Source organism: Amblyomma mixtum, chromosome 1, assembly GCF_055824585.1.
Source record: "Amblyomma mixtum isolate Tamu chromosome 1, ASM5582458v1, whole genome shotgun sequence".
Taxonomy (NCBI): Eukaryota; Metazoa; Arthropoda; class Arachnida; order Ixodida; family Ixodidae; genus Amblyomma; species Amblyomma mixtum.
This window is the reverse complement of record NC_143012.1, coordinates 313,884,921-313,906,767: the sequence shown is the minus strand read 5'-3', so window position 1 is coordinate 313,906,767 and position 21,847 is coordinate 313,884,921. Positions and strand designations below refer to the sequence as shown.

The 21,847-nt window shown below is 50.5% G+C and overlaps 1 long non-coding RNA gene across 1 annotated transcript; it reads left to right on the top strand.

Moving 5' to 3' along the window:
• The first annotated feature begins 4,336 nt into the window (after positions 1–4,336).
• Positions 4,337–18,084, top strand: LOC149372510 (uncharacterized). The gene is made up of 3 exons (XR_016287002.1): positions 4,337–7,287; positions 14,523–14,662; positions 17,683–18,084. It is a non-coding gene; the product is annotated as an uncharacterized LOC149372510 (long non-coding RNA).
• Positions 18,085–21,847: the final 3,763 nt, after the last annotated feature.

Below are 21,847 nucleotides of genomic sequence, written 5' to 3'. Positions count from 1 at the left end.
ATCACCCTGATTCCATACCTCACTGACCGCATGCGATCGATGGCGATGCAAAGTGGAACAAAGGAGATACTTGAGTACAAACTGCTAAAGGAGGTAATTTTGAGGGAGTTGCGATTAAGCCCGGCGGAATATAAAAGAATGTTTGACACAGCTAAGAAAGGACCGCAAGAATCGTGGCGCCAATTCGGCTACCGACTACGCAGTTATTACTCTTATTATATCAGCAGCAGAAAAGTGACCGAAATTGAGGAGCTGATGGAGCTGGTAGTGGTCGATAAAATGAAAGAGGTCTTGTCTAACGACGCGCTCCGACAGATAGCTCTTCAAGAAAACAAAAATTGGCTTAAAATCGACGGACTTACAGAAGTAGTCGAGGCGGTGGAGAGCAGCCGAGGGAAAGCATTTGGGGCTGGCGTTGCGCGCATGAGTACGGCCCGCGGCCAAGGATGTAGGAAAGAGGGGGAGGCCGGGGCGTCGCAACTTCGTGGGGGAGAACCCATGGAGGTGAAGTATGCGCCATTTAGAGCACATACGATGACACGCCAGTGTTACCGTTGTGGCCGGCTAGGTCACATGTCTAGGGAGTGTCGGGAAACTGAGGTAAAGATCGGAAACAGATATATGGGTTTCCGCAATGTTGCTACGGAGGGGCATTCTGCCGGCAGGGAATGGGAGCAGGATAGGGGAAAGAACCCAGCGTCACCCCTCTGTTACCGCTGTGGCCGTTTAGGGCATATGGCCCGAGAATGCCAAGAGACGGAGGTCAGGAAGATTACAGCCAGAGTGATAGAAGTAACCCCTCACAGCGCTGAAATTCTGTGCCAGGACAGGGAGCCAAAAGCCAGCACTCAGTTGACGGAGACGCATAAGGTGGGCGATGTCTCCCTCTTTTCGGGGGAATCAGTGATCTTGGCACGAGTGGATTCGGGCACGGACATCACAGTGGTCAGGAGGTCACTACTGCCGCAGGAAAGAGTAGATCCACGAGGCAAAATCGCATTGAAGGGTGCCTTCGGACATCAGATTGAGGCTGAGCTGGCGTATGTGCCACTAAGAATTGATCGGAGGGGCTCACATGTTGCCATCTTGTGCGCATTGACAGAGGAATTGGCGAATGAAATTAATTGTTTGTTATCAGTGAGCGACTATAATGAACTGGTCAAGCAGAAAGAAAACGAACAGATCGAGGACGACTGTAATTTAGGGAAATCGCGCGCTACTGTGGCGGCGGTTGTCGCACAGCCAAATGAAAACGAACAGCTGGGGGAAGCAACGGCATTGAACTTTAGGGCACTACAGCTGGAGGATGAAAGCTTAAAAACTTCATGGCAACAGGCGAAGGCAGGCACCCATGGTATGCAGGTAACCAACGGCCTGCTATATCATTCAGATAAGATAAATGGGAGGATAGTGAAACAGCTGATTCTGCCGAAGTGCAAGAGGCAGGCAGTGTTACAGGTAGCCCATGACAGAGAAGTTGGTGGGCATCTTGCGGCAAAGAAAACAAGGCAGCGCATAAAGAATTCATTCTTTTGGCCGAACATGAACACCGAGATTCTTAGGTATTGTCAGGCATGCCCACAGTGTCAAAAGAATGCTATACAAAGGAAGTCGGACAGGGTGCCGATAGCACCCCTGACAAGACCAGCAAGCCCATTTCAGGTGATAGTTATGGACTGTGTAGGTCCAATAGAACCCCCGTCGTCAAAAGGCCACAAGTATGCTCTGTGTTTGATGGACGTATGCTCTCGGTGGCCAGAGGTAGTCTGCTTGAAATCGTTGACAGCCCGAGCACTGTGCGACGCCCTGGTGGAAATATTCTCTAGGGTTGGGGTGCCGGAGATGGTCTGCTCGGACCAGGGGACAAACTTTACGGCAAAGGTAACCCAGGAACTGTTGGCCCGTCTCGGGGCATCACCTAGATTTTCAACCCCTGGTCATCCGGAAAGCAATGGCCTTGTTGGAAGATGGAATGGGACATTCAAAAGAATGCTGCGGCATGTGATTGGAGAACATGGACGGGGGTGGGACCGACTGGTCCCGTGCCTTTTGTGGGCATATCGCGAAGTGCCCAATGAAACGACCGGAGTGTCGCCATTTGAGCTCCTTTATGGGCGCACCCCTACAGGGCCATTAGCAATATTAGAGAAGTCTTGGACCGGAAACTGGACCCTTCCGATTACACTGAATGAGTCGGCAGAAAGGTATTTACTGGAACTACGTCAGCGGCTGGCTGCCATGTCGGAGGTGGTGGGGCAAAATGCAGCCGATAACCAAAGAGCATATACGCGACACGGTATAGTCTGAGAGCACGGCCGAAGAAGTTTAATTGCGACGATCTCGTTCTAGTCAGGAATGAGGATACATCTAAGGGGCAGTACGCCTGGAAGGGGCCGGTAAAGGTAGTTGAGAGGAAGCGAAAGGATAGCTACGTGGTGCAGATGGAGGATGGATCCCGAAAGTGGATACACGCAAATAATTTGAAACCGTTTACGGTCGGGGTAAGGACAGTCGGGGTCGTATTTGAGGATGAAGAGTTCGGAAAGGTGGAGGAGGTACCGGTAGTATCTGTTCGCATGAGCGAAGCAGAAGTAGAAGACTCTCATATCCAGGAAGTTGTCCGTCGGCACAGTGAGGTGTTTTCGGGAAAGCCGGGGAAAAGTAGGGCAGGTAAGCACACGATCCGCATAATGGCCAACGCACGTCCTGCTCCTCGTCACCAGTACCGGGTGCCGCTAAAGATGAGAGTCGAGGTTGAGAGATAAGTGCAGGAGCTAGTGGCAGAGGGAATGATCTATCCCACCGAATCCCCTTACGCCCACCCTGTGGTGTGTGTGGCGAAAAGCGACGGGAGTGTGAGGCTCTGCGTTGATTACAGATTCCTCAACTCCATTACAGAGGTAGACGCCTTTCCGATGAAAAAGGTAGACGACCTCCTGGTGACTGTGGCAAAGGCATGCTGCATAACAATTCTGGATTTGACACGCGGGTACTGGCAAATTCCGCTAGACGAGCAGAGCCAAAGATTAACCGCATTCGCGACCGACAGTGGACAGTACTCCTGGACAGTGATGCCGTATGGACTAAGAAATTCCGCGGCCACTTTCCAGCGGATTATGAATGAAATTCTCTATGAGCATAGAGCGTATGCGTGCGCTTACATCGATGACATCGCAGTTTTTTCTGAAAACATGAGCGAACATGCCCAACATCTCGATGCGGTGTTGGAGACACTCAAATCTGTGGGGCTCAAGGTAAATGCTGAAAAATGCAAATTTGCACAGGGGAGCGTAAAGTACCTGGGGCACATAGTCGGTTCTGGAACGCATTGTCCCGATCCTGAGAGGGTTCGAGCAATAGAGGCAATGCAGCCACCACGAACAAAGGCGGAACTCAGAAGCGTACTAGGGGTAATGAACTATTACCGCAACTACATAAAAGAGTACTCGCGGGTAGTGCTGCCCCTCACAAACTTAACGAAGGGTCGTCGAAACGGCCCGATCAGCTGGCAGAGTGAACAAGAGCAAGCATTCCAAGAGGTGAAGAGTGCGCTGGCAACTCTAGCTGTTCTGTGTCCACCAGACATGTCCAAGCCTTTCATTCTATCAACCGACGCGTCCCAGGAGGCAATCGGAGCATGTCTGGCGCAGAATGCAGACGGAAGAGAATACCCAATTGGATTCTTGAGCAAAAAGTTGAGCGAATCTCAAGTGAAGTGGTCGACGATTGAAAAAGAAGCGTTCGCTGTGGTATGGGCATTGGATCAGGTGAGCACATGGGTACTGGGAGCGGAAGTGCATGTCAGGACGGATCACAACCCTCTGCAGTATGTGGCCACTGCGGCATCGAGCAGTGCACGGCTCACGAGGTGGGCGCTGTCGCTACAGAAGTACAACATCACGGTCCAGCATATCAAGGGGGGCCACAACGTGCTTGCGGACGCGCTTTCCCGCATTCAAACCTAACATGAGAAAAGAAAAAAGGAACCCCTGAGCACAGAGCATGAGAGCAGCGATGTTCGAGGCTTGCCTTGGTGGACTGTTGTGGTTGCTTTCCTTTTTATTTGTATGCATGGTGTTTGTATAATTTACTTTCACTTGAAACATGTCATCCTGTAGCGTATGGTGCGTTGTGCAGAAGTGTACCTTGTTTTCATGTACTTGCATGCCTGTGTTCTTTTTCGGAGTGTATCTCGGAGGGAAGCTTTAGTGCTTTCTCGCACTAGAGAGAGAGGCGGCGGCTTGAGGCAGCCTAAAGGAGAAGCATGCTTTGTTCGTAACCGGCGAAAAAAAAAAAGAAAAAGGGTCGGGGGAAAGATTTGAGAACAAGGGGGGAGGTGTCACGCCGCAGCTAGCGTGCGTCGTGGTAAAGTGTGAGGAGTGTCGCCGAAAGGGAGCAGGGGAATGCGCAGACAAAAGGAGAAGGACTTAAAACGGCGTAGCGTGCGAGGGTCGTGCTTCTCGGCCCCAGCGAGTGGGGAATGGTTTCTTCTAGGAAGTCAGTCCGAAACCCGAGACGACGACAGGACGGCTGGGGAGGACACGCGCTGTTCTTGTTTTCGTTCTTGCTAGCTGGCCAGAGCGGCTAACAGTGGAGCGTGTGTTTTGAATTGTGTTTGTGTCCTTTTATTGTAATAGTTTTTAGTTAGCCATGGCTGCTTACAGCGAGGCGTGTGTTTTATATTGTTTACTTGTCTTTTGCCTTGTGACCTCTTACTTCTAAACGACGGCGGGAAAGTCGTCTATTGGCTAGAAAGTAAGTTTTGGCGGGAGGATTGTTTATTGGCGGAGGATGGAGTTTTTGGCGCGAATGTGACGAGATGGGTGCGCGCGAAGGAGAGCGCCGGAGGTTGGGTGTGTGGCAGCCGGACAGATCGGTCGTGTGTGACCGGTGGTGGTCCCGGGGCCGAGAGCGTAGAGTTGGAGACGCGAGTTAGTTGAGCGGCGGCCGGACGGGTTGGCCGTGTGGTGGCCAGCGGTGGTCCGGAGTCGTGGAAGTTTTGAGGTTTTATATTTAGTTAAAGTGGAGAGGCCGAAATCATTCGGCATATGTAAATAAGTTGTATATACATGTGCAATAAATAATTTCTTGAAGAAAGCCTTCCAAGTGCCTCACCATCCGAAGACCTGCACACCTGTCTAAACCCACCAGTCGCAAAGTACGTCCCCCGGGTCACTCACGAGACCCGCCCTCTACGACTCCGCATCAACATCAAGGAGAACAACATCAACAACGACAGAGCAGAGAGGGAGAAAATTCGTGACTCCCGCCTTTGATGTTTTCTTTGCGAGAAGACTGGGCACAAGGCGTCGGATTGTCGGACAAAGCCGAAGCAATCGTATTGCACCTGGTGCCGCGAGGTAGGACATGATGCCCAGTCATGCAAAGCTAAGAGACCAGGAGATCGTGAGGAGTCCGCCTGTTGCATGACACCTCGATATTCACATCCCGATAACCCTGCAGAGGTAACGCGCGTAGAGGGACAGTTGGGGGAGATGGTCTGTCCTTCCAACCCGGTGGAAACTGCTATGCCCGTGGCGCACGGTGAGGTGTTCGGCCAGCCTGGTTCGGTGTTACGGGATACGGGCAGCACCGGCATTGTTGTGCGTGAGTCCCTTGTACCGGCAGCGGCACTTACAGGGAAGCAGGCTACAGTATTCTTGGCCAATGGGACCCGTGTAGAAGTTCCGGAAGCGGAGGTGGTGATTTCCTCACCGTACTTTTCGGGTAAGGCCATCGCGCGGTGCTTGTCTACACCCCGCGTCTATAATAGGCAATGTCCCTGGCGCTAAACCTCCATTCTCGGTTGACCCGCCAGTTCTAACTGATCAGGCAGTTTCCCTTGCCATGACGGGTGCGGTCGATGTTCCTTCCCTAACGGTGACAGCAAAGGTTTCAGAGAGTAGTAAAAGCCCCACTCTGAACACACTCCACTTGTCACGGCCGGAGTTTCGCCTCAAACAGGAAGAAGACCCGACCTTAGAGGTGTGTCGCAGGAAGTTGGGGCAAATATTTCGTGGCAAGGGACAGGCCGCCCACTCTTTTGATACAGATGACGGTGTTCTTTTCCGGACATACCAAGTGTGTCCCGGCCAAGTCGTTGAGCAAGCGGTGGTACCGAAGGGCTTACGCACGCAAGTCCTTAAGTTGGCGCATAAGAGTGCATTATCCGGCCATCAAGGAATACGGAAAACAATAGCAAGGGTGCTCAGTGAGTTTTACTGACCCGGTGTACAGGCTGACATTAAGAGTTATGTCAGATCGTGTGCTAAGTGTCAACCGACTGTGTCAAAGGAAAGGGAGAACAAAGTAAATGACGCCGTTGTTCCATCGGTGCCGGCGGACAACGGCCGGCACAGAGTGTATAACATCGTAGGACGGGGACATTTAAAACCATGGTGGAGACCGAGGTCGGTTTGGAGAAACCGGTTTCACAAAAGAAAACGGAAGTACTAGTTGAAAGAGTTCTCGCGACGGTGAAGTGGTTTGATGTGAAGAATGGAATACGGAAGAATGTAGCCCACACCTGTTCTTGTTGGCATTATCTGTGTTCATGTTTGTTTTTGAGTGTCGGCTACCTAATTTGTATGCCTTCCGTGTTTCTTCGCCCTTCTATGGACGCTTCACGTTGACTTTTCATGTGCTCTCTGTGCTGTGTGTGCGAATGTCTGTGAACGCTTCGAACATTGACGACCGTCGTATTGTGTGTGGTGTGTAGTGTGCGCGCTGTGGTGCGGTGTTCTGTGTTGCGATCGTCGAACGCGTCTGGTGTCGCTCTCCTGAAGTTGAGTTCTTTCCCTTGGAAAAAACTTCCGAAGAGGGGGCCTTCTGTAAGGAGATAGCGCCACCCAGCGGCGTTCGTGAGGAGAAGAAGACAAAGCACGAGGAGCGCGTGCGGAGGGGTACGCCGGGACAGGTCGAAGAGGATTACGTGGGAGAGAAAAGAGCGCGGTGGGCGACGGACGTGGACGAGTTCTGCTGGCTCCCCGAGTTCCGGGCTTGGGCCTCAGCCGCAGACGTCCGGGCCACCAGACCTGGACATCCATCGTCGAGACCTCAACCACCAGGCCCAGGCGCCACTCTTCTCCGTCCATCCGTCAGCTGCTCCACACAGGCCGCTTCTGGCGCCTACGTGACTTTTCCGGGATACCAGACCTGGGAACCGTGCTGGGAGCCCACGGACGCTGACGCTGCGGTAGCGTTGCATCGACATTGGAACGCCAAGAGACTCCCGAACTGCCCGACACCCAGCCAGTCCTCCCCGCACGTTGCTCGAACAAGAGACAAGTAGTGTGACTTTCCTCTTTGACTTTCTTTTTCCTGTATTTTTCGTAAGCATTTTGTTCTGTTCCCCCGTGTGTTTTCCCGTGTGTTGTTGCGTTGCTCTCTTGTTCCTTTCCTTTTTTCTCGCTCATATTGAAATTGGTTTCCTTTCCGATAAATGCCGCCTCGTTTATTGTTTGTACTTTTGTGTTTGTTTAAAATAAGACCTGCAATCTCACAGATCCTCACACCATCTACGCCGCAAATGCTCTGATCGCAGACGCCGCCATTTTCAACTCCCTCGAAGAACGCGCAGCAGCACACCACCGAGCCCAGATACACCGTCTCTCTACCTCCGAGCAAGGCAGAGACCTCCTCAGCCTTTTCGGACACACCATTTCCCAACTACCCTCGCTTCAACCATCTGCTCCCCCGTGGAAAAGCCTCCCGCGTCTTACTGTAAAACCCATTCCACGCCACATGTCTCCAACGATAAATCCCGGGCGGCGTGAAGCACTGGCGAACCATTTACCCGCACTGGGCCACGACACTTACTATACCGATGCCCATATCCTCGAACACCAAGTAGTTACTGCAGTAGTCGGCCCTCGAAGCACCTCCACGCATCTCCACACAGGAGTGCCCTCCTCAACCGACGCAGAAACGCTGGCCATAGCAGAGGCGATTACGCTTCACGACCACCTTTCCTCCACCATCACCGTACGTGCAGACCCTCAGGCTGCCATACGCTCATTCGAATCTCAAAAACTCCCTCCCCATATCCTAGACACTTTGCTGCAATACCTAACAGCCCACCCTACGCTCCATGTCCGCCTTGACTGGATTCCTGGTCATCAAGGTATACCGGAGAATGAGCTTGCTCATGCTCTGGCCCGTGAAAAAATACCACCGGGCCCTCCGACTGCCTGGCCAGCCCATTATAATCCCAAGGCAGACCGCGCTACACACCGACAGGACCGCCGCGAACACCTTCGCAATTTGCGCCACATGCGACGAACCCTTCCGTCACCCTCCCATTTCCTTTGCCGTGCTGACGCCACTCTAATTCGACAGGCACAGACTAACTCCCTTCCCTGCGAACTGTATTCCCACTACATCCTTCATAAACCGGGCAAACCCGCCTGTCTCGTGTGCGGAGAGCACCCCTCAAACATTCTGAAACAGAATTCGCGCCAGATGCGATGACTCCGTCCTAAGCATCCCCACGCGCGACCCCCCCCCCCCCCCCCCCCCCCTCCTCACGCACACACTTCTCGCTGTCTGGTCTCCGACGGTGAGAAAGCAGTTGTCTGGCCAGTGACCCTCGGTACGCGGAATTCCGCAGCACAGTGCGGAAGGTTCCCTTTGAGCAGGAGCCTCTTGTTGACACCCCCTTCAGCAAAGTCCCGGTCGAGAACATACGGGGAAAAGATAATGTCGGTGCTGATTACCTCAGCCGAGTTTCAGAGCCCAGCACTCGCCAACAAGTCGATGTTGATCTCTAACGATCAAGATGCTTTCGCTTCAAATTGTTTATGGAGTCTGTTCTTCCATGTGTGTCTACATAATCCTTGTGCGTGCATGTATTCCGCGGTATTATCTCAGTGTGTTTATACTTGTATTTCTCAGTATTATCTCAGTGTGTCTGTGCTATGATTACAGTAGAATGTTCTCGTGTCGCATACGGCGAAGTATGCGCGACTTCTGTTTTTGGAGTGTGGAATGTTATCAGCAATGACATTCTTGACGCGGAGGTGGTGAAACAGAATTCGCGCCAGTTGCGATTTTCCCCAGCGGCGGTTGAGCCCGGCGGCGGGGACTCCGTCCTAAGCATCCCCACGTGGTGCGCTGGTGCGCTGGAAACCAAGCCAAATACGCGCACAAATACGCTTCACTCCTGGCGCGTTCAGCAGATGCCAGAAAATATTAATCGCTGCCTCGGAAACGTTCGCCCTTCCTAGATTTGCAGTTTAGGTTCAGTGAAGTAGTTGCCAACTATATGTGTGTTTAAAAGCCAAGCTAGCTGCAACTCGACCGCTGCCACAACTTGATGAAGAAACCGAGTAAGGTTGCGGTGTTTTTTTGCAAAAACTCGGTTGGCATTCATTTCTCTCATAAATTTGCATCCGAAATCAACGTCGAACGCTTTCATTTTAATTGCTTAGCTAGGATTAAACGAGATGCCGCATATGAAGAGCTTCGATGCTTGCTTGCTTTGCTTTATTGTGATTTGCTCTGCTTGCTTGCTTTGCTTTATTGTGATTTGCTCTGCTTGCTTGCTTGCTTGCTTGCTTGCTTGCTTGCTTGCTTGCTTGCTTGCTTGCTTGCTTGCTTGCTTGGACACGTCGAACCGAGTATAAAATCACTAACCGAGCCTTGCTGAGCACGTCTCAGGTGGTTTGGCCGCACCTAAGCTGAGGAGAGCGACACATGCTTAAGCCTCTATAAGGTTTCTTCAGGGGCTAAGTGAGCATGTTTCTACTTTTAAAAGAGGCGCTTCTTCAGAATGGTGACACGCCTCTTATGCGCGAGGAAATCGATGGAACTGTGTCATGGTTCAGCCGCGCCTTTTCGACAGAAATCTCCAGAGATCACACTAGGACAACCTCTGCCTGTAGCCGCTCTTACGAAAGTGTTTCGAGCAGAGTAAGCTTGCTTTAGTCGGCTTGAACTCTTCGTCACAGCAGCGAGCGGTTGCGCTGCGAGCTTGTGGTCTTGCGGAAAACAGTGGAAGACGACACAGTCGCGGTCGTAGTTGTTCGTGGACACGAACGCAGAGTAGCACCTGTTGAATCTGATTCTCAAGGTCGGCTGACACGCTTTGTACGTCGCAACGCACGTAGTACGAGGAACAACGCATGCAGCACGAGAAACAACGCGCGCTGAAAGCGCGCTCGGGTGCGCCGAAGCATCCCCGGCTCCTCAACATGACGTCACGCAGGCCGACATGGACGAGGTTTCCCTCTCCGCTGTTCCCCTCTCCTGCGCTCGCGCGGGGCGCGGGAAATTTAAACATCGCGTTTTAATTGGTGATTGCGCCACTGTTTTAGCCAAAATCGAAAAAATAATTTCACAGACGTGATCAGCAATGACACTACTTCAAAACCCTGGAAGGTTAGCCGATTCGAAAACCGCCTCAGTATCCCTTTAAGGGTATGATGCGACAGCGTTAATGAGTGAATGCCCGTATATGCGGAATTGGTCACTCTGGATTTTCACCACTCCTGGTGCAGTGGTGCAACGGTTAATCGATGCGCCACACTCTAAAAAAAAAAAAGGTAGTTGAGGTTACTACATTTTGGGCTAGCAACAACCGTCACATATATGACTACCTATGTAGTAACTGTGCGTAGTAACTGGAAGGTAGTAACATTTACTACCTCTGGAGAGGTAGCAACAGTAACTACCTGCAGTAACATTTGCTAGATTGTTAGATTTGCTGCCATTCAGGAAACCCTTTTCATTATATAAAAACATGGGGCACTGAGTAGCAATGTCACCAGGAATGTTAGTGTACATACGTGTGCATATTCCTATCATCTATTTCCAGATCAACGTAGTAATGGATACTACCAGGGTTATAATGAGGTAGTACAAGTGTAATGACTGCCAAAAAACGTAGTAACAGCAGAAGTCTCTACCTTGTTACTACTTAATTTTCTTTTGAGGTAGGAACAAGGTCTTAGGAACATAGTACACAGGTAGTAAGGGTTAAAAAAAAGGCTGCAACAGCAGCCGTTACTACGTTTCCACTACCTTTTATTTCACTGCCCTGCCATGGCATGTGCTGCCACCGGTGGGTCTTGTGCGACCCAGGTTGCTCTTCCCGAGCAACCTCTCGCAAACTATCATTAATTTAACTGCCACCTACCACTGTGGTCCGCCTGCTCATAATCCGGTGGGCAGATTGGGATGACGACACACGGTCACGTGACCTAGTCGGCCCACCTAGGCTGCTTCTCTTGGGATTCTTCGCTCATAACGCCGACGACGGCGGCGAATTATCTGGGGAACGGGAGCCTTAAAGCTATCGCGTTAAAATTAGGGACCCACTACGGGACACGTGGGATGCTCTGAAGCGATACTGGGGAATTCGTTTGACGCTCTAGGGTAGCTGCTGTGTATGGTATTCCGCAGGGAGCTTCTTTGAGGGACCACTTTTGGAGCCGCTGCGGAACCACTCGTTTTGGTTTGATTTGGTTTATGGCGTTTAACGTCCCAAAGCGACTCAGGCTATTAGGGACGCCGTAGTGAAGGGCTCCGGAAATTTCGACCACCTGCGGTAATGTCAGTGCACGTTAAAGAACCCCAGTCGTTTTGGGATAGCTAATCGAATGTAAGGTTAGACTCCTGAGAAAAGAAAATGCGCGGGAACTTCCGCAATAAGATCGCACAGCGACTGGTTGTAGCTAAGCGCCGCTGTAAGGGGTCTGGTATTTCGATGGTTGCAGATGTCGAGAAGTCAGCCCCGCTCGTTCGGTGGAGTTCGCGGAGATCTCTGGGGTTCACGTTTGGGAAAGGGGTCGAAACGCGTCTCTTTTGTCCTGTTTAATCACGGCAGCTATGCGAGGGGCTAAAAAGCACGTTAATTTTTCACGCTCACCAAGTTACGGTCCTGCATCTTCGACCCCTTCCAGATTGTGGACCGAACACCAAGGAGGACAGACCGTGAAGACGAAAGCTCGCGCTTGCCGCATCCGTGATCGTTTTCGCTGCAGTGGAATAAGTTTTCTGTCGCGACATAATGCCTCGACCAAATGCGGCCCCAATGATGTTTGCGCAGAGGAAAAAAAATCCTACTGTCGTAAATTAAAGAGGTGGTTAGAGCCAAACAAAGATTGCTGTTTTTCTGTAGATTGGCCCCCTACTTCTGCATTAAGAAGAGGAAGACGAGAAGCCATGCTCGCGGCTGCGCTCATTTTTTTTCTGTGCCTTGGCCACTCCCCCGTAGTGGGTATGTGCCATTTTGTTTGAGGCCGTCCAACCAACTCATGGTTCCATGCCGCACGAGCCAGCAGTCCACGTCGCCATCTACAAGACTGGTCGCTTTCCCTAGCAGCCATCTTTCTCGGATCTGGACTAACTGGGCGTTGCTCTAAGTGTACAGCATCACCACCACCATCATCATCATCAGCCTGACTACGCCCACTGCAGGGCAAAAGCCTCTCCCATGTCTCTCCAATAACCCTGTCCTGCGCTAGCCGCGGCCACCATATTCCCGCAAACTTTTTTATCTCACCGACCCACCTAACTTTCTGCCGCCCCCTGCTACGTTTGCCTTCTCTTGGAATCCACTCCGTTACCCTTAAGGACCAGCGGTTGTCTTCCCTTCGCATTACATGCCCTGCCCAAGCCCACTACTTGCTCTTGTTTTCAACCTCTTGCCATATTTGCATTCGGGCTGGAAGCACTGTACGTCACGGGGGTATAACTCAGGTCGATCTGCACTGAGCGGCCGTAATTGACCTAAATCTGGAGCTGGACTACGAAATGCGCACGCATTCAAACCGCTTTCAACTCTCGGTCCCGCCTTGGGGAAACCGTCCGTGACGGGTAATGTGCAGCTGGGTTTATCAACGTTGATGAAATCTTGCGCAAGGACCGCCGTTCATATGAGATGCGGTGCGATAAACCACAGGTGCAGTGAATAGGAAACGTCACAGCGGAAGTACCACGTGGTCCTTTTTTTTTCCTTTCTATTCCTGGCTTGTCTCGTTGTATATCACAGTGAATTGACCAACTTGCCCAGCTTTATAACCTTTCTAATCGGGGTGCAGGATGGACGCTGGTGGTTAGGCTAGCGATCTTCAGGACGGCGGTTTGTTATAGCTCTTCCGTAAATGCACGGGTAATTGCCATTGGCCGGTGCTCCAGAGAGAAGTTTATAGGCTGCTGAATAGTTCTCACCCATAGGCAGGATGGCTCTTACCCATAGGCAGGCCCATGAAAATCCTACTTTTGTAGGGGAGAATTTCTGGGCAGAATTAACGGCCTAGTTCCATCCCCAAACGTTGGTTGAAAGTATACATTATAAAGCTCATCATCCAAAGGCTCAACTTCGAAGAAACCTTACCGGCATTCCTCAGCTCTAAATAGATGGCGAGAGCGTTGTGCACGTAGGCGATGGCCACAGTACTTCGACCATTTCTTTCCTATTGTAGCCTGCTGAGAAATAAATTCCAACGTTTAAGTTGATTAAGAATGGAGGTATACCCTTAGATCACGGTACTCGGTTGACAACTCTACATTAAAACGGTAACGCATGGACACCACAGCCCGTGGTGTCCATGCGAGGTGGGCGCATGGACACCACGGGCACTTACTACAGTCCATGTACTTGGGGTTTACGTGCCCTTCTGTGCGCTCCTTCCTCTTATAGAGAGACCTGCCTTATAGAGACCTGCATTTTCGGTTTGCGAAATTTAGTGCGTGCGAAATAATCTAACGGCGAAATCATTAGCAAGACTTTGAGGTATAGAATAATAAGTTTGCAGTATTCGCCGCAAAAGTAATGTGGGTGGTCCGTTACGGTGAAGTGATAGCACTCGACACCCCGCACTTCCGTTTATATACTCGCACAGTCAGATGTTGTCACGAAGGCAAAAAATGCACAGGAACACCTAATTACATTGACTTTTAATTCGATAGCATTAGAAGCTGTTGAGGGCCGCCGCGGTGGCTCAGCGGTTATGGTGTTCGGCTGCTGACCCAAGACGCTTGTTCGATTCCGGCCGCGGGGATTGAATTTCGATGGAGGCTAAATACCAGAAGCCCGTGTGCTGTGCGATGTCAGTGCACGTTAAAGAACCCCAGGTGGTCGAAATTTCCGGAGCCCTTTACTACGGCCTCCCTCATAGCCTGAGTTGCTTTGGGACGTTAAACCCCAATAAACCAAACCAAGCTGTTGATATATTTAGGGATGTGACGTCACTTCCGGTCTAGTGATGTCCCTGCCCTCCAGCCAATGGGAATTATCAGGTGTGGTGACGTCACCTTCCTTCAGCCAATGACCCGGTCTGGTGAGGTCTCTTACCACCAGCTAACGAGAATTACCAGGTCTGGTGACGTCATTTCCCCCAGCCAACGGGAATTATTCGCTCTGGTGACGTCGTTTTCCTGCGGCCAGCGGTATAATTTTATGACCGATGGCACAATTTTTTTTTCCCCGATGACACTTTTATTGCCATCGCAATAACACTCCAGGCTTACTCGTGGGGAGCCAGGTAAAATTATCCTTCATGGTGCCGTGAATGACGCAGGCGTGATCGGTGCCCTGGTGGCCACCGCGGTGGACCTGCTGGTGTTCTCGGCGAGCCCGCCCACCCTGCAGGTGTAGATTGAGATCCTCATGACGGTGCCCATCCTCTGGTTTCCTACATACATCGTCACCCGCGGACTGGTAAGCTCCATGTTCTCGATGCGCTGTTATAGCCCCGCGGGAGTAGGTCAAGAGCAAATTCAAGCACTCCTTAGAGCTGTCAGATCTTGATACTCGTTGGTGAACACCGGGCAGGGCCGGATTAAGAAAAGTGGGGGCCCTGGGCTAATGCGCATCTAGGCCCCCTCTCCCTTTTCCTCCACTGATCCCCGTGCCCCCTGCTGCACTACTCGAGCCGCCGCGGTGGCTCAGTGGTTATGGCGCTCGGCTGCTGCCCCGAAAGACGCCGGTTCGATCCCGGCCGCGGCGGTTGAATTTCTTTGTGGGAGAAATTCTAGAGACTCGTGTACTGTGCGATGTCAGTGCACGTTAAAGAACCCCGGTGGTCGAAATTTCCGGAGCCCTTCACTACGGCGTCTCTCATAGCCTGAGTCGCTTTGGGACGTTAAATCCCCATAAACCAAACCACTACTGGAATGTATCCCATGTTTCATTGTAATTCCACCTAATTAAAATGAACGAAGTGCGATCAATGGGATTCGTGTAACAGTAACGCAGCAGCATTAGTTTTGCGCACAAAACACTACGGGACTCTTGGAACGCGCGACACGTGTCCGTCGGTGCCCGAGCGCCGAACGCCACGGAAGAGCCGCGTGAGCCGACCGACATCATGCGAGGCTGCATTGCAGCTAAATTGCAGCGCGCTGCGTGCGCCGCCTACTCTCCTTTTTCACTGACACCGTGCACAAGCCGACAGACAGGTTTTTGTTCGCAGCACTGTTTTAATGCTAACGCATTAAAGAAAAGCAGGCTGAGCTAGCTTCCTACAGTCGAGCTGGGTGCTTCGGCAGCGACTACGAAATAGAAACACTCGTTAATTAGTGCCCCGAGAGGGTAATATTAAAAGTTGTTAAAATTAATTTGACTACACGATGAACGTTTACTACTGCCCTCACGAGGCGCATTTGAATAGCAGAATTAAAGTCCTGGATGAGTGGTGAGCGTGCTCGGCGCTGAGCCGAGTATCCGGGTTCAAATCCAGCCGCACGGCGGCCGCGTTTTGATGGAGGCGAAATGCAAAAATGCGCCCATATGCTGTGCGATTTCAGAGCACGTTAAAGATCCCCAGGTGGTCGAAATTATTCCCGAGAGCTCCAAAACGGCACCTCTTTTTTTTTTTTTTTGCTGCCGCGGTGAATCAGTGGTCATGGCGCTCGGCTGCTGACCCGAAAGATGCGGATCCGAACCCGGCCACGGCGGTCGAATTTCGATGGAGGCGAAATTCTAGAGGCCCATGTACTGTGCGATGTCAGTGCACGTTAAAGAACCCCAGGTGGTCGAAATTTATTGCCAGTCTGCTATCATTTTCTTGTACTAATGAATTATTTTTTGGGGCAAAACGTAATGCTATTGCTTCACTGTCGGGCGACGTCCTTTGCAAATTTGTAGCTTGACACAGTAGAAAGAAAGACTGTGCATCCATCAAGGCGTTACAAATGCAAACTGTGGGCTTTGCACCAGATCTCCTTATTTGTTATTCAAAGAAAAGTCGTGGGAAAGTACATAATACTTGCCAATTAATGCTCCAAAGCTAGACAGAGGACATTGAAGGATGCCCTGCTGCGGGGTCCAGGTTACTTTTGACCACCGGCAGTTTTGTAATGTGTACTGGCATTCATGCATTTTAACAAAATATTGTTAAAATGCATAAATGCTGCTGTCAGTGTAGTCGGCATTAAGAGAAAAAATTCCGGTGGCCCTCCTGTCACTAAGTCACGTGACCTTGTGACGTTATCACAACCTGGATCTCAGAAACCCCACCAGTGGCTGTGTTTGAAACAGCCGCTGTTCCAAACATAGCCACCTTCTGTGGCAGTGGCACATCACTTAACCGCTCCTCCACTGTGCCAGGATCGGTAGGAGGACTTCCTCCGTTCAATAAATGTAAAGTAGGGAATGGCCAATATTGCATACTTGGGCATGTAGGTAGAACCTAGGCGATAGAGAAGGACTACTTGTGCGAGAGGTATCAGTAATGCTATTGCACTGTATCCTTAAGTGTGGGTTAAGCGTTACGTGATGGCGAAGTAATTCTTAAGTTCAGGTTAAGCGTTACATGATGGCGTAGGAATTCTTAAGTGTAGGTTAAGCTTTATATGATGGCGAAGGAACGAATAGTTTCCATGGCTGTGAAGTGATATGCCAAGAAAACCCTAGGCCACTGAAGGGACCATTTACGCTATCACATCATACCCTGAAGGCGGGGCTTAAATGCTCCATCAGGTTTTTGTCCCTAGCTAAATGCATATGAGCATTGAAACCGTGGTGTGGTGCTCGTCAGCTAAGTGCCTAAGCCACTGAGTTTTTGTGTAAACATTGGATTAGGGCGCTTAGCTTGTACTAGCTAAGTATAATAAGCCTCTTAGTAATCAACTTGCCTAACTTTGTTTTCTGGTGGCAAGATGTATTAGGCTGTTTCATTTCGACCAAGTTGTCTATCCACTGGAGAGAGAACTTAAAGCAGTCAGAATAATGAACACAACAGGATTGAACACAACAGGATGAACACAACAGGAGATTTGCCATCGGGCATCCGCAGGCCAGAAGTTGAGTGGTCGCACGGCGAACGAGTAATCACGGCGAACCACGGCGAACGATTGCATAAGCTGCCACGCGCAGTCTGCTGCGCTGAAATTGGCCATGGTTTCTTTGCGGCAACCGAAAGCTCCTCGCGAACATAAACGTAAGCCCAGCTGTGCTGCTGAGAAACGTAGCAAAACATTTTAAAATTCTATGTTTTGGGAATAGGAACGTTTCTTTCCGCTTGGTAAGCGGCTTTGGGCAGAGTTTCGTGAGAATAGTATGGCAACACTGGGATAGCAGACGGCGAGTACGTCTCACGAAACTCTGCCGCGGCTTTTGGCCTACACAGCTACCCTCCTAAGGAAGGGCACTTCTCACTGTACTTCCAGTGGTTGACCCTCTTGTCTGTCCTGGCTTCACTTGTTGCATCAAGTTGCTGATTGTATGGTTCTACACAGGGCGCGTGGCTATTGAATACTTGGATCCAAACCCCGAAGTGCAGAAGAAGTACGCCTTCAAGTGTCACCGTGCCAAAGACAGCAATGGCATCGAGCTCATCTACCCTGTGAACGCAACTGTGAACGCATTCCACAACTTGTACAACACATTTGCGGCGGGAGACAGTGACGGCCACGTGAACATCTGGGACGGCTTCAACAAGAAGCGTCTCTGTCAGTTCCACAAGTACCCATCGAGCATTGCATCCCTGGCCTTTAGCCATGATGGCTCGCTGTTGGCTATTTATTCCTCTGCGAACAGGGCGAGATTCATAAAAAACCGCACGACGCCATCTTTGTGCGTCGTGTCACTGATCAGGAGACAAAGCCGAAACAACTCCATTATCACTGACTTGTTTTTGTTTTATTTCTTTATTTTATTCAATAAACATTAATGTTTAACTCTGAACACCTGTACTGTCTCCACTTCAGCACCCCTTTTGAAGTGACCTTGTGAATTGTTCTTTTTCCGTTTTCATTTTGCTGGATGACTTTTGAGCTTATAAGCTTTTAAGCAACAGGCATTAGCTGCATATGGAAAGTGTACAGCTTGGTTGATTTCAAGAAGCAAAATTGGTTGTTAGTAAGTGGAGCTCAATGCTCACAGTACTTTCATCCAATATTTTCCTTGTTTGCATTAGCTGAACTCAAATTAGAATATCGAAAATTCGAACTCGCCAGAATCGAGCTTTTGGTTCATTCGAACTGACGAATTGGCCACGTCTGAATTACGTGTATCTCAGTAAGAAAAAATGCCCACTAATTTGAATGCACGAGCGAGTGCCACTGTTAATTCGCTCAGTCTGAGCTGAGATTTGCCATCGGGCATCCGCAGGCCAGAAGTTGAGTGGTCGCACGGCGAACGAGTAATCACGGCGAACCACGGCGAACGATTGCATAAGCTGCCACGCGCAGTCTGCTGCGCTGAAATTGGCCATGGTTTCTTTGCGGCAACCGAAAGCTCCTCGCGAACATAAACGTAAGCCCAGCTGTGCTGCTGAGAAACGTAGCAAAACATTTTAAAATTCTATGTTTTGGGAATAGGAACGTTTCTTTCCGCTTGGTAAGCGGCTTTGGGCAGAGTTTCGTGAGAATAGTATGGCAACACTGGGATAGCAGACGGCGAGTACGTCTCACGAAACTCTGCCGCGGCTTTTGTGGAAACCCTCACACATTGACTTACATTAGAGGAGTGAAGACTGTCACCAGCGCTGAAATCACATACACAGCCAGTTTAAACCACTAGAGTGGTTTATCACTGAAACAATGTTATTTATTTCTGTCACCAATATCGGCAACTGTTATTTTGCTGGTCCTGGACTAGGGTGACTCGTATCCCCATCGAGGCGCCCAGTTGTGGACGTGATGTCACTGCGTTGTTACCGTGGTGGCAGTCGTAACTTAAAAAAAATATATCTAGAAAATCAGAGCTAAATATAACGATTTACTTGTAGTGGCAAACAAAAAAGTCAGTGGTGGGAATGCTGCGGCGATTGCGCAAACTTGCGCCTTTATATTAAATCTGATACATGCTGCTACAAAGTGCCGAGGGGCTGCACATGCGCGGGAAGGCTTAGCGCGGTTTACGTGTCCGCTGTTTGGAACGCCTTTGTCGGTGACTGCTTTGCACCCGCCGCGGTGACTCAATTGTTAGGCGCTCGGCTACTGTGCCGCAGTACCTGGGTGCGAACCCGACCGCGGCGGCCGCGTCTCAATGGAGGCGAAATGCGGAAGGCGCCCGTATTCTGCGATGTTATTGCATGTTAAAAATCCTCAGGTGGTCGAAATTATTCCGGAGACCTCCACTGCGGCACCGCGGGTGGACAGTACCATGTAGTAACTGAGCTGACGTCGCATGAACAGAGGCTTCGGACGACGTAGGCGGGACTCGTCTCAGGATATTAGGGACGGAAACTACCTCGACCGGGTAGTTTTGCCGGTAGAAATCCGTCAATGCATTAGAGTCGGAGCGCTCCCTACCCAATGGGCATTGGAAGTCCCATGGATGTCCTGCGGATGTTTAGGATGTCTGCAGGACGTCTATGGGAGGTTCAGTGCCCATCGGGTAAGAATGTGCTGGTGGGTCGTCACGATGGACGGAGAGGGCCAAGGCGCAGCTCCTTAGAGAAAAATACTCGGGGGATGGAAGCACCGTGGAGTCTCCGCTGGGAGCATTTCCCGCAAGGTAGTAGCCTCGGCAGTTACGCGAGCAGAGTTGGGATGGCTGAAGAGGATACTACAACGCTAGGAATTACTCAGGAAGGCGCCAGCACCATTCTTTGCGATTACAAGACGGTCCTCCGCAACATTGCGCGAGGGCGAATCTCCGCCACCGAGTACCACGATGCCAAAAGGCAGGAAAGTTATTGGCCTAGTTTGGGTCCCGGCTCATGAAGGGGCCGCTCACCAGTACGCTAGAGGTTTTGTCAGCCGTGCTGGTGAGGAAGACTCCGACGCGGGGACCTTGCGAATTGAGACGCTGGACAGCTGCCAGGCCATTGCGAGTTATTACAGAGATCTTAGGGGCGAGTCTGCCTCCCCCGAATACGTCGCTGAGCCGAGATCAAGCCACCACGGGGAGGCGACTGCAGACACGGTCGCTGCCAAATTCATGGATCAGTGCGAATATATTTCTGATCTAGTAAATCCTTACTGCCAGCGTTGCGGTGAACTAGCAACGCTGGATCACATAATTTGGGATTGCGCGGAGGATCTTTCTCCAGCAGGCCTGGTTATAGCTCCCTCAAAAACATGGGAAGCGTACAGTCCAAGGCCGTGGCAAGAGTGCAAGAGGTAGCCAGAAATATTTTTCGAGGGTGTCATTCGCCGCCGGTAGAAAAGTAAAAGAAAGCCTGCGCCCAAACAGTATCGTAGTCCATAGAGTTAAAATACTTTTAATTGCTTTCATAAAGCCGAAGGGTCCGTCGTTTCGTTCACTCTAATCTCTACATAAAATACTTGTGCACACAGGATTGCGTGAACTTGATTCGCAGAGAACATACGTAAAAAACGAAAAGTCGCGGCAGTTTCAACCATTTTCATGTGATTTACAACAACACAAGAGCTTCTGCTCAATAGCAAAGTCAGCAACTGCGAACGAATGGTATTTGTCAAAATTTATACTTCATGCATGTAAACCTGCGCCCGGCCGCAGAGGCGCTTAAAAAAAGCACTTTTTATTTTCGTAATAGTTTATGATCATTTGAGGACAACGCAAAGGATGAAAAAGTAGGCTGACGTGAAAAGGTATGTTTAATCGGGTGAACTGTGCCTACTGTTAAAAGGAGTGCCATACTTCGTGCGGTAGCGAAGAGGTGTGATTCTTCTCAGCAATAAGTTCCGCTTCCTATTCTAGAGCCACGACAACGTAGTACATACATCGATCTTTTCAGGAATAAACCGACACTCATCTTATTTTTGCTTTTACATTTTAATATATCGATGCGGTGTGTAAATAGCATCGGCGAAATAAAAAGGCCGAAAGGTGTGTGAGAGAGAGGAGATGCGGCACTCAGAAAATTTCGGGGGGGGGGGGGGGGAGGGGGGGGAAGGGGTGCTTTGGCACTGACCCCGCAATGTGCAATATTCGCAACATTCGCAACATTCGCAATATCCACAATATTCGCAATGTGCTTTCCTTCACTGTTTATGCTCTAGTGATATAATGGTAACGTTCCAAGGCGCCCGTTCAAGTGAGCGCGGTTTCATCGATAACCTGCCTTATTCCGTTGCCGTCTCTCCTATCGGGGTGAATAGGTGACGTTGCACTTGCATGAAGCAGCCTGAAAAAAGTCAGTCGAGCGCGGTAGGGCGAGAGCCTAAAACTTAGGTGAAACAATGCGATCGCCACCTAAAAAAAAAGAAACAAAGGTTTTTGCTGTAGCCTCAGATGGAACACGTGCGAAGTAAGGCAAAAGATAAGGTCACACCCGCTTGTTCTCGGCACGGCGGGCGAGAATTCGCGAGATTAGGCCTAAGTCTACCGGGCAGTAGCGATGCGGCGGCAGCATGGCCGCGCCCTTTCAGTGGTGCTCGGGTGTAATTATCTTAATTATTGGTGACGTTGTTGGAAACTGACCTTGACTGAGTGAACTAATGAAACCCTTCTTGCCTCGCTCGTCGAACT